At 37.1% G+C, this 12,500-nt stretch overlaps 1 pseudogene; it reads right to left on the bottom strand.

Moving 5' to 3' along the window:
* Positions 1 to 1,639: 1,639 nt before the first annotated feature.
* The window catches only part of LOC115410437 (arginase-1-like), a 17,370-nt pseudogene continuing 6,509 nt past the window's right edge, over positions 1,640 to 12,500 (bottom strand).

The following is a 12,500-nucleotide window of genomic DNA, read 5'->3' as shown; positions in this document are numbered from 1 at the left end:
AATTAACACAATTGATGACTGAAAAAGAAGCTGAAGCCAAAGGTTTATTTCTGCTTCTCCTTCTCCCATCCTTCCTCCAACTCCACACCTGAAGTTTCAGCAGAAAAAAACATTAACACAATTAGTCTACATCCAGTTTCTTAAGTCCCTCTGAAATCATGTGACTTTCAGAGTCCTGGAGAATCTGACAACTCAAAGCTTTTTTGAAACTCAACAGTGAGCTGCACAGTTTCAGTTCATCCTTCAGCTGGTTCCATAATCTGACCCCAATAACAGAAACACGATATTTAACGTTTGTTCTGACTTTACATGTTTCAAACATAAACATCCCTCTTAAATTATGATTCCCTTCTCTTAACTTAAAATTTTTCTGAATACAAACAGGAAGACTTTTACTTTTAGCACGAAACATAATTTCCATTGTTTTTAAATATACAATATCAAAAAACATTTAATAAACCAGATTCTACAAAAAATGCTAGCTTTTTTCTTTGGAGTTTAATTATCGGGTCTATATTAGTTTTATACAGATTGCCCCCATATTCCACACAGTCTGACATATATGACATTACAAGTGAACAAAACAAGTATATGCAAAAACAATTTCTTGTTTTAACAAATCTCAAGTTTTATAAAGAATCGCAACAGCCTTGGACATTTTACATTTGATACACCTTCTATTTGTGGTTTCCAACAGAGTTTATGCTCAATAATCACTCCCAAAAATTTTGTTTCACACACCCTTTCAATTCAATTCCATTAATTTTCAGTTTTTATATCATATTTACCCTAACACCACCAAAAAACATCCATTTTGTTTTATCTTCATTAAGTGATAACTTATTTAATAGCTTTATTATTTATGTCAAAACCTTTTTTTTTTAACTTGATCAATTCCTTTTCCACAGGTTCTAATATTTTGTTTCATATTTGTCTCGAATAAAGCAAATTAGTATCATCTGCAATCTGCAAATTTGAACTCATTAGTTGCCATATGAATATAATTTAAATAGAGTATAAATGACTTAGGTCCCCAGAACTGAACCTTGTGGACCCCACATGTTACTTTTTCTAAGTTGTGAATCTGTATTCTCCATTTGTTACATACTGGAACCTATTTTTAAATACTTTTTAACCAGTTTTGTGCCACACCTCTTACGCCATACATTTCACATTTCTGAAGTAATAATTGAATGATCAGTTGTGTCAAATGCTTTCTGTAAGTCGATAACAACACCAACAGTATGCTGTTTCTGATCCACCACTGTTAATAAAGTTTCTGTAAATTCCCTTACTGCTGGAGATGTTGATCGATTTCTCCTAAACCCGTACTGATGATCATTTAGTATCCCATATTTATCAACGTAGTCATCCAACCTTGAAAGCTTTGACCCAAAAAAGTCCCAAAACCATTTTAATAAACAATAACTGCTTTAATCATCACGAAAAAAGTCACTATCATACACATCAAATATATCAGCATTTGCAATGTGTTCTTTAACAGAAACTGCTCTTTTTATTTGCACAAGAATCTTAAAAAACAGGACATTTACACATTTTAAAAAGCTGCATTTCATTTAAAAAATACATATCTCGATTGTAAATTAAATCACAAAGTGCATCTTTTTTCAGATTCATGTTTTTCTTTCCATCACAGTCATCAGTAATAAACCACAGTGTGAGGTTCAGGACATCATGTTAACAGCGTTTCTGATTGTGTTGCTCTGATCATAGACAGTGAAGGGGTTCGTGAGACGTTCAGGGGTGCAGCGGGAGGGCTCAGTGTCACGTTAAGGCAGTGGTAATTGGTAATCGGGGGCGTGGTTTCCTTCACGCTGGCGCCCGAAGCAGCCGAGCAGCAGGTCGACGGCGGTGCCCACGTGGACTGGACTTCCTGTTCAGTCTGTCCACGAAGGGGGTTGACATCCACCATGCCACAGCAGACAGACGACCTGCACACACACACACACACACACACCACACACACACACACCAAGGTTATAATAGTAGGGGGGGGTGTTAATATCAAATACCACATTACCCCTGATTTTCTGATGCAACAAGATGTTCCAAACACTCCTGTGTAATTTTTTTGAAATTTTCATCCAAACCCCCCCCCCCACACACACCCTCACACAACACCCACAACACACACACACACACACTCACACACACACACACACACACACACCCCCCTCCCTGAAAATTACTTTTTTAACTCTGAAAACTGATGCCTTCCCAGTTTCTCCACTCTTTTGTCCAGTGCAGTGTATAAATCTGTTCATGATGGGACAGTTCATGATCTTGTCAGTGCCAGACTGTACCATAAGAGTACTGTGGACTAGGAACAGTCTGATGTCAAGGTCATGTTGGAGGTTAAAGGTCATGTTGGAGGTTAAAGGTCATGTTGGAGGTTAAAGGTCACCAAAACGACTATTTTTTTCAAAAATTCATACCATTCTGACATTGATCAAATCTGTCCTCAGTTCTGTTCCTCTGGTTTCCTGGTGGGACCCCCCCAGGCCTTTGGCCTTTACAGACACAGTACAGACTAAAGATTCAGACATGGACAGAAACATTTGAATTTGCCGCCATTATTGTGGAAACACTAGCACACATTTAGGAGGGAATCACTAACACTTTATTCATTCATTCATTTTCTGAACCTGCTTTATCCTCACTAGGGTCACAGGGCGGAGCCTATCCCAGCTACCTATGGGTGAAGCGGGGTTCATCCTGGACATGTGACCAGTTCATCACAGACTGAACATATACAGACAAACAGTCACTGTCACATTCACACCTGTGGGTGATTTAGATGAACCCATGAACCTATCAGAGCATGTGTTTGGATGGTGGGAGGAGCCAGAGTACCAGAGAGAACCCACGCAGACACGAGGAGAACATGTAAGCGCCACACAGAAAGGTCCCACCCCCATGGACTAAAGGTCCCACCCCCATGGGCGTGTTGGAATGGAACCCAGGACCTTCTGTCTGAGGCTCCAGGTCTATCCACTGCACCACTGTGTCGCCCACAACAGGACACATACATGTAAATGTCAGCGTCATGTGAAACTACCGTCTGTTCTTTGTTCATGTCTGTGTGGAGAATACATGAGGAAACAGTTGTGTTGAATGTCAGTTGTTTGTGGTCAGTAGATGTGTTCTGAGGACAGAACCTGAGCCCAACATTTGGAAGAACCCACATGAACAGCTTCATTCCATCAAATATGCATTTGGACCATTTGGGTGACCTTTGACCTGTAATTTGACCTTTCATAGTGCAAAGCACCCTGAAGATATGACATGTCTCACAAAAAAAAACATTTAAGGCCCAGCATGAGCAGATTACTACATTGTACTTTATCAAAAGTGAAGAAGGTTTGAAAGTTTTGGATTTTTCATTATAGTTTAGTTTTATTTAGTTTTGACTTTTTTTCTCTAATTTAATTAGTTTTAATTTGTTTTTAGAGCAGGTTTGCTAGTTTTATTCATTTTCGTTATTTTCTAAATGCTTAGTTTTAGTTTAGTTTTAGGTTTTTTTTTCATATCTTTTCTCTTCTTCTCTGTGCTCCTATTCAAATCAATCCCAGACAGGACTCTGCTGCTTTAGTCTCCATGTTTCCAGGTAGAGTGGGGACCAGAAGACGACTGGAAACTACAAGTGAACACAGTGACGGACCCTTAAATGTCATATGGTGCCAGCAGCTAAAATTGCTGAAGGGAATAAATCGATTTCGTATCAATCCAACATCGACAAAGACGAAAAAGAAGGGAATTTATCCATAATTTTGTAAGTTTTAGTTAGTTTTGTAAACACAGTTTCAGTTCGTTATCATTTTTTTCTTTTAATTATAGTTTTGATTTATTTCAGTTAACGATAATGTTTCTACAATTCTAGTTTTCGTCCTTTCGTTAGTTTTCTGTAATGATAATAACCTTGGTCAGTATTTGTACTCACCTGTCTGACACAGATACTCAGTGACGTAAAGCCCCTCCCTGTAGGTCAGTCCTCCAATCACAGGCGTCCCTGTTGCCGGGGTAACAGACGGGTCGACAGCATCCACGTCATAACTCAGGTGAATTGGTTTCTGCACTCTGTAACAGACCAGTGTTACTGTGACTTTAGAAGAGGCTTTGGTTGGACATGTGTAAACGTACGTCTGGGTAAACTCTGGAACTCAAACATTTCCTGTTCTTTGTGTTTTTCATGTGGTTTCCAACGGTGACCACTGGTGCAGCAGGAAGATTATAGAAACGGACATGTTTTCATATTTTAAAAAAACATAAAACAACACAAAATCTTCAAGAATCACATTTTTTTATTTATTCATTTATATATTTATTTATTATATTAAATTAGTGATAGTTAAGAAGACAATGTGGACAGAAAAACAACAACAACACATAAACAAAGGGACAATCAAACAAATAAACAAACCAAAACAATAACAACAGAGTAGTGACAAACAACAACAATGACAACATCATATTACAATGAAAAAGATAATAAATGTAAAGAGCAACAAAAGAATAGAGAAAAGGGGAAGAGGAGATAGAAAGAAAGAAAGAAAGAAAGAAAGAAAGAAAGATAGATAGATAGATAGATAGATAGATAGATAGATAGATAGATAGATAGATAGATAGATAGATTAGATAGATAGATAGATAGATAGATAGATAGATAGATAGATAGATAGACACACTCACATACACACATACACACACCTATACACGCACACACAGAGATACACACACAAACTCTCACACACACACACACACACACACACACACACACACACACACACACACGCTGTGAGTTCTTCCAGTATTATACTACAGATGTGTAAACATGTCCGTTTCTGATCACATGCTTTGTCTTTGTTCTGCTGCACCAGTGGAACCAGCTGAAAAACCATTCCAAACCACAGGACCTCTTCCAGAAGCATCAGTTCTGCTTCGTCAGTTTCCCACAGGTCCGTTTCAGAGGGTCTTACTTGTCACACAGGTAGTCGCAGGTTTGCTCCATGACCCTGGAGATGCCCAGCTGATCCACCTCTGTCATGGAAAAGGCCTTCACACCCAGGAGCTTCAGGATGAAACTGGGACCACATCAGACCGACACAGACACAGACCAGAAGAAAACCCTGTTCATGTGTGCACTAGTAGGACCAGTGGTTCCAGACCTGTTCTGGCTCATCACCCCATTTTAGGATCACACATGTCTGACGACCCCAGACTTTCACAACAGAGACATTTTTTTTGCTGAAATTAATTTTATGTTCCTTGGTCAGAATATGTCCAGTCAGTCCAGCTGTGATTTACAAGGCTGACAATTAAAACTGAACGAACAAGAACTGAAACTGTGAATTATAAAGAGCTGCAGCATCTGGACCGCCAGGGGTCTGAGCCGATTTTGGCTCTTTTGACTTCTTTTGGTTTTGTCTTTACATACTATATAAAGAAATGTTTACTATCCCCATGTTTGGGATCTTTTTTTTCAGCACAACTTCATCTATATCATCTGCCTATTATTGTTTCACTTTAACCTACAATAAAAACACAAAAGGACAAAAAATACACAAAAAATATAAAATCCGATTTGAAAAATGTATATAATTTATTGCATAAATAACAAAAGATGCTTCATGAACCTTTTCAAAGACTTTAAAAGTGAATATTGGTTCCAAATATTAAGTATATAAAATAAAATTGTAATAAATTAAAAATATACTCAAATATTTGACCTAAAAGCAGATCTTTACATAAGCGTTTTCTCCAGTTTTCTCAGTCAATTACTAGAAATTCCAGGTGACCCCATGTGGGGTCCCGACCCCAAGGTTGAAAACACTGAGTTGCAGTCTACGATTAGAGTTCATCTGTGGGTAAAACAGAGAAACTGCAGCTGAAGTACCACCAACCAAACCTCCACTTTTACCCATGAACTCATCCAAAAATGTAACAAAAAAAACAGCTCCTAGAAAACCAGCGCTGTCAACACTGCAGTGCATTCTAGTGTCTATGGCAGTGGTTTTCAACCTGGGGGTCGGGACCCCACATGGGGTCGCCTGAAATTTCTAGTAATTGATAAAAATAAAAACTTACTAATAAAAATATATGGTGAGTTGAGAAAGACAATCCCACATTTCCACAATTCCCACATTTAAGGACTTTATAATAAAGCAGATAAATGAGGCTCTTACTGCTCTGCCGGATCCACGTCCCTCAGTCCGATGTAAACCAGGTTTTTGGCCGAAACGCACGGTTTGATCCACGAGAAGTTCGGTAAAGTGGGAGTCTGAAGAACGACAAACAGGTCAAACAGTTGTTATGAGGTGGTGGGAGTTAAAAAATGAGCTAAAAGTAAAAAGAAGCTGGGTGGAAAACAAAAAAACCAACATAAAACAATGAATTTGAAATGTAAAAAAATACAAAAGGATGGAAACTATTTAAAGCCAAATGAAAAGAACAAAAAACAAATGTTACGAAGTGAAAATATCGTAAAACAAATGTAATAAAAAGAAAATATAAGGGAAAAATGTAAGATGAAAATATAAAATGAACAAAGTGAGAATGTAAAAGAAGTGACAAAGTGATGATGTAAAAAAACTAAAAATGTACAAAACAGTGAAACTAGCAAAAAACAAACAAACAAACATGCAACAAAGTGAAAATAACAAAAAAAATTTAACAGTGAAAATGTAAAAGAAAAGTGAGAATGAGGTAAAAAAAAAAAAAAAAAAAGGACACGTAACATAACAGTGAAAATAACACAAAAAAGAACGTAACAATATGTAAACGACAAAAACCAATAAAAAACACACAGGACGTAAACATGGCTGACCTTTGACCTGAGCTCTCGCAGTAGGAAGGACATGGGCTGTCCGTGCAGGTTTCCCGTCTCCGTGGTCATCGGCGTGTTGATGTCAGCGTGTGCGTCCACCCACACCACGCTCAGCTCTCCCACCGCCGCCGCGTGGCCGTGGATGGAACCGATGGCCAGGCTGAGTACGGAAACAGCAACATGCTAACGACACGCTAATGACACACTGATGTCAAAGTAACAACACACTAACAACACACTAACAACACGCTAACAACATGCTAATGACACACTGATGTCAAACTAACGACACTAACAACATGCTAATGACACACAAAAACACACTAACAACACACTAACAACACGCTAACAACATGCTAATGACACACTGATGTCAAACTAACGACACACTAAAAACATACTAATGACACACTGATGTCAAAGTAACAACACACTAACAACACACTAACAACACGCTAACAACATGCTAATGACACACTGATGTCAAACTAACGACACAAAAACATGCTAATGACACACTGATGTCAAAGTAACAACACACTAACAACACACTAACAACACACTAACAACATGCTAATAACACGCTAACGACATGCTAATGACACACTGATGTCAAACTAACGACACACTAACAACATGCTAATGACACACTGATGTCAAAGTAACAACACACTAACAACACTAACAAACGCTAATAACATGCTAACGACATGCTAATGACACACTGATGTCAAACTAACGACACACTAACAACATGCTAATGACACACTGATGTCAAAGTAACAACACACTAACAACACGCTAACAACATGCTAATGACACACTGATGTCAAACTAATGACACACTAACAACATGCTAATGACACACTGATGTCAAACTAACGACACACTAACAAATGCTACACACTGATGTCAAACTAACGACACTAACAACATGCTAATGACACACTGATGTCAAAGTAACAACACACTAACAACACACAACAACACGCTAACAACATGCTAATGACACACTGATGTCAAACTAACGACACACTAACAACACGCTAATGACACACTGATGTCAAAGTAACAACACACTAACAACACGCTAACAACATGCTAATGACACACTGATGTCAAACTAACGACACACTAACAACACGCTAATGACACACTGATGTCAAAGTAACAACACACTAACAACACACTAACAACACACTAACAACGCTAATAACACGCTAACGACATGCTAATGACACACTGATGTCAAACTAACGACACACTAACAACATGCTAATGACACACAAAAAACACACTAACAACACACTAACAACATGCTAATGACACAAAACACCACTAACAACACACTAACGACATACTAACAACATGCTAACAACACGCTAATGACACACTGATGTCAAACTAACGACACACTAACGACACACTAACAACACATAACAACATGCTAATGACACACTAAACACGAACAACACACTAACAACATGCTAATGACACACTAACAACACACTAACAACAAGCTAATGACGCACTAACAACACGCTAATGCACACTAACAACACACTGATGACACACTAACAACACACTAATGACACACTAACAACATGCTAATGACACACTAACAACACGCTAATGACACACTAACAACATGCTAATGACACACTAACAACACACTAACAACACGGTAACAACACACTAACAACATGCTAATGACACACTATCAACACACTAACAACATACTAACAACATGCTAATGACACAAAACACACACTAACAACACACTAACAACACGGTAACAACACACTAACAACATGCTAATGACACACAAAAAACACACTAACAACACACTAACAACATGCTAATGACACAAAACACACACTAACAACACACTAACGACATACTAACAACATGCTAACAACACGCTAATGACACACTGATGTCAAACTAACGACACACTAACGACACACTAACAACACACTAACAACATGCTAATGACACACTAACAACACGCTAACAACACACTAACAACATGCTAATGACACACTAACAACACACTAACAACAAGCTAATGACGCACTAACAACACGCTAATGACACACTAACAACACACTAATGACACACTAACAACACACTAATGACACACTAACAACATGCTAATGACACACTAACAACACGCTAATGACACACTAACAACATGCTAATGACACACTAACAACACACTAACAACACGGTATGAAACACTAACAACATGCTAATGACACACTAACAACACACTAACAACATACTAACAACATGCTAAAAAACATGGATGACACTAACAACACATTAACAACACACTGGTGACACGCTAAAACATACTAACAACACACTAATGACACACTAACGACACACTAACAACATGCTAACAACACGCTTACTATTGTGATTGTGTACTCTAATTACTATTGTGATTGTGTACTTTAATTACTTTTGTGATTGTGTACTCTAGTTATTCTGATTGTGCACTCTAATTACTATTGTGATTGTGTACTCTTATTGCTATTGCAATTGTGTACTCTTGTTATTGGTATTATTGTGTACTGTAATTACTGTTATTACTATTACTTTGGTTCTTTGGGATTACTGTGTACTCTGTGTCCATTCGAGGCTGAAGTGGCGGCTGGAGTTGACTGAATATCATGGATGCGTCTGTGCATCAGCGTGAGGTGTGTGGTTTATTATTGACAGAATGTGAACCAACTGTTTCCAAAGTCAACAAATCACAGACCAACACGTGAACGTGAAAGCACGTCTGAAGAAGCCGAACCCAGGAGGAACAGACGCTTTATTCCAGTCAGTCGTCTGTAAACCACTGGGTTCTGTCTAATCAGCCTGGAATAATGAGACTTTTCACACAAATGAGACAAATTTACAGGACAAAGCTTCAGAAATATGACCCTTTCATGCTGCGTCTTCATTACATACGAATATGAACCATGTTTTTAGTGGATTCTCTGTAGTTTGAAACCAATTATTTGTGGTTTTCAAGCATAAAGTTATCAGTTAACAGAAAAAAAGGACGATGATAATCAATTTTCAATCAAAGAGCTCAATATTTACAGAATTCAGCTTCTGAAATATGAGAATTTGATGGTTTACTTCATCACACTGCTGTAAGAATATTTTAGTGAAATTTGTTCTTTGATAGTAAATTGTGAACAATTTTGTGAATATAAAAACTTTGATTTGAGTATTTACAGGATTAAGCTTCACAAATAGTATAAACCATGTTTTTAGTCAATTCTTTGTAGCTTGAAAAAAACAAATATTTCAAATTTTTAAACATAAAATTGTTGTTGATTTGCAAAAGTAAGTTTATTAGTTGATGAAAAAAAAAGAATTTGGATAATTATTGTAGTTATTAAAAAAAAAGCCAAATATCTGCAGGTTTCAGTTGTGTTTTGTGTATTTTTTATGTTTTACTTCATCATACCCAAGTAATTTTTATTCTGAAACCAAATTTTTGTGATTAAAAAAAAAAAACAACAAACAAACAAACTTTTTAATAATAATCTGAAACTATGATTGTATTAATTGAAGGAAATCTGATTTTTTTTTTTTTTAATTTTTGCTCCAAGATAAAGAGACAAATATTTGCAGATTCCAGCCTCTTAACTGTGACACTTTTTTCTATTATATCTGATAAAACTCTATATCATATGTTTGAACTGAAATGTGAACATTATTCATCTAAAAATATTAAAGTAAAGGTAAATTATTACAGAAAATATCTCAGTGCGATGTTGATTGTAGAGTTTTTCATTGGTTTTCCTCTTAAACTCCTCAGATTTATCATGTGACCCTTAAACCTGTCCATTTACCCACAATCCACTGCTCTCAGGTGTAGACGCCCACCTGTGGTCTCCTCCCAGCATCACAGAGGTGTGTCCGTCCTTCTTTAGGCGTGCACCGCCTCCGACAGCTCTGGTTGGCGCTGCCCACCGCCTTTGCGTTCTTCACCACGCCCACCGGCTCGTCGTCGGCGAACTCCTCGAACTGCAGATTCCCATAATCCTTCACTGCACAGCCTGTTCAACAAACAGGAAGGTCCAATAAATAAAATAATCTGAAAACTAAAACCTGTCCAAACTCTCTGTTCATTTCAATGGGATGATGTTCTGAAAACAGGCAAACACACTTCACCATAGCAACCATGGAAAAGACATTATTCTATTTTTACATAAAATTACTTTGTCTTAATTGTTAAATCTTTGTGATTTAAGGTTTAAATATGCAGCAGGAACTAAACATTTCTGCTGAAATTTATGTTTTTGTTGTTACTAGAAAAACACTGATCATATACATATACATACATCGCTCTCTTTTTCCCTTCTCTACTCTCTCTTAACCCCAACTGGTCCAGGCAGACGGCCATCCTCCAGGAGTCTGGGTCTGCTCCAGGTTTCTGCTGTTAAAGGGAAGTTTTTCCTCGCCACTGTCACCAGTCACAAGTGTTTGCTCCAGGAGGATTCTGTTGGGTTTCTGTAGAATTGACTTAGAGTCTGATTTTGACCAACTCTATGTCAAGAGATAACTTTTTTGTGATCTGGCGCTATATAAATAAAATTTGATTGATTGAGTGATTTAATTGGTTTTCCCCTGTAAGTCGCTTTGGAAAAAAGCGTCTGCCAAATGCGTAAACATAAACATAAACATAAACATACACACACATACATACATACATACATACATACATGCACATACATGCATACACATATACTACATACCATGCATATGCATACACACATATACATACCCATGCACATATATGCATACACACATATACATACCCATGCACATATATGCATACACACATATACATACCCATGCACATATATGCATACACACATATACATACCCATGCACATATATGCATACACACATATACATACCCATGCACATACACAAATTGAAATTGAATTGGATGTTTTTTTCCCAGTATATTCACATTATGATCATTATATAATCTTTTGTTCTTTGAAGCCATATTAGTGTGAACTTTGTTAATATTATTGTTTAGATCTGAAACTATAAATTGATCAGATGTTGGATGGAAATTAATTCTGATGAAAGATGAATTGTTTCAACAATTTTTAAGATAAAAAGACAGATTTGCAGATGTCAGCCTGTTGACTATGAAAGAATAATATTAAAAATAAGAATATAAGCAGTAAAACCAGAAAGACTCCTGGGAAAACACAAAACAAAACAAAAAAGCCCAGTTCACTTCCTCAGTAAAGTCTATGGGGGTCAGGTTTACGGAGCAGTGCCTAGTGGCCGTCGGTGGTATTACACATACTCATTACAGACGACGCACTTTTCTTTTCATGTGGGTGTTTTTTCTGCTCATCATGGAAAATATTTGTTCCATTTTGCAACACAAACCAAAGCCAAGGTTCCCACAGACAGTGAAATGAGTGACCTATGAACCCAGTCACCAACACACACAGGTTAAAACAAACACACACACACACACACACACACACACCAAGGTTATTATCATTAATGAAAACTAATGAAATGACTAAAACTAGAATTATAAAACATTTTGTTAACTGAAATAAAAATAAAGACTATAGTTAAAAGAAAAAATGATAACTAACTGAAACTGTATTGT

Source organism: Sphaeramia orbicularis, chromosome 19 (genome assembly GCF_902148855.1).
Source record: "Sphaeramia orbicularis chromosome 19, fSphaOr1.1, whole genome shotgun sequence".
Classification (NCBI taxonomy): Eukaryota; Metazoa; Chordata; class Actinopteri; order Kurtiformes; family Apogonidae; genus Sphaeramia; species Sphaeramia orbicularis.
This window is presented reverse-complemented; position numbering and strand designations above follow the sequence as displayed.